We start from the raw sequence: 1,717 nt of genomic DNA, 5'->3' as shown, positions 1-1,717 counted from the left end.
CATGAGGACATCACCTCTCAACTCTATGTTCCCAAAGCTATCTGTTAACCTACTAACTCAGAAGAAAAATTGAGAGAGAAAGAGGGAGAGTGATAGAGACTGTGACATAGACAAAGATAGGGAGACAGAGACAGATAAAAGGAAACAAGGAGAAACTGTAATAAATAAACACACAAAACACAACTGGAACCAGAAATTTAAATAATAATTTGGACATTCAAGGATCACTACACACTATACCTGCAGAGAAAATTCGTAAGTGTGATATGGAGAGACAATGCCAACAAAGAAGTCCAGTCTTCCATGCTTCTCTGAGCAGGATCTTCTGTGACCCAGATCTCTAAGTGCTCTCAGCGCCCCCTGCTGGTCCCGTGTTCCCCACAGCGGCGTTTTTGTCTGAGCTCACAGTAACATTCACTCACTGTGTCTCTTGTACAGTAAAACGTGGCTGTGTCCTCAGACTTCAGACTGGTCATTTCCAGGTACAGAGTGTTCTTGGCATTGTCTCTGGAGATTGTGAACCGGCCCTTCACAGCGTCGGTATAGTAGGTGCTACCACCACTTCTACTAATGGCTGCCACCAACTCCAGTCCCTTCCCTGGAGCCTGGCGGACCCAGTTCATGTCATAATTACTGAAGGTGAATCCAGAGGCTGCACAGGAGAGTTTCAGGGACTTTCCAGGCTGCACCATGCCTCCGCCAGTCTCCAACAATTGCACCTCACACTGTACACCTGTAAACACAAAGAATTAATTATAGAAAACTAACACAGGAGACTTTTTTCTCTTTCTCATGTCCACACAACACATAGCATCTCATCTTTATGAATTACCTTTTATAATAAGGACAAAGGAAACCAATATGAGCCCTAAATCCATGGTGAGTGTCCTGTGTTCAATGCTGAACCCTGACTGGGAGGACTTGGAAATTCAGGGCTTGTCTCCTGTGCCAAAGATGCAGGGTTAGGGCAGGGCTGGATTTTATGGGCACAAAGATAACTTATTTGCATATCTTCCTGATGTAACAGGCTCTGTAGTTTGACCTGTGCAGAATGCATTACTCAGCTCAGATATAAGACATCATACACACTGATGACAGTTACAGACTTTGAAGCATTAATGTAGCGCTGTGTACACATTTTCCTTGTTAGGAATTCACTACACTGTATTTAGTTCCCTTTTCACCATATGCATGAAAAATGTTGTGTTTCCACACTGTCATGACTCTTTAGGATCAATGTGAAATTTAAAAGCTCCATGCACAATGTAAGCAATGTTTAATAGTATCTTGATCGGAGATTGAAATTAACATTATAATATGATAAATTTATCCTAAAATTGTATCAACATCCAAAAACGTTTTAAGCAGAAGTAGAACCATGCATACATACAATATGACAAAACAAATTTGCCTAGATATACAAATATTACAGATGAAAATAGGAACATATTAAACATAATTTAAGTTTGTATCAATATACAAGAATCTATACCAATGTTATTTGCCTATAAATAATAGATTTTAAGTATTAACTCTATTACTCACTATTATTATTAGTGTGAGTAATCTCACACTAATCTATTATCCCATTTAATTTCTCCCCCTTTTTTTTTCAAATAGATCCCTTAGCCTACAGAATGTTTTTCCCAACCCCAAATTCTATTCTATTTATAATCAACTGCTAAATGATGCCCCTAACCATGAGAACAAACTTTGT

The 1,717-nt window shown here is 39.0% G+C and overlaps 1 pseudogene across 1 annotated transcript; it reads right to left on the bottom strand.

Annotated features, from left to right (window-relative positions):
- Window positions 1–350: 350 nt before the first annotated feature.
- On the bottom strand, window positions 351–961 carry LOC148120416 (immunoglobulin heavy variable 3-23 pseudogene; annotated as a pseudogene). Its single transcript, XR_015739314.1, has 2 exons — window positions 833–961; window positions 351–733 (listed from the first exon to the last, which is right to left on the bottom strand). The product of XR_015739314.1 is annotated as an immunoglobulin heavy variable 3-23 pseudogene (transcript).
- Between the last annotated feature and the right edge of the window lie 756 nt (window positions 962–1,717).

The sequence above is a fragment of the Myodes glareolus genome, chromosome 11 (assembly GCF_982192425.1).
Source record: "Myodes glareolus chromosome 11, mMyoGla1.1, whole genome shotgun sequence".
NCBI lineage: Eukaryota > Metazoa > Chordata > Mammalia > Rodentia > Cricetidae > Myodes > Myodes glareolus.
This window is presented reverse-complemented; position numbering and strand designations above follow the sequence as displayed.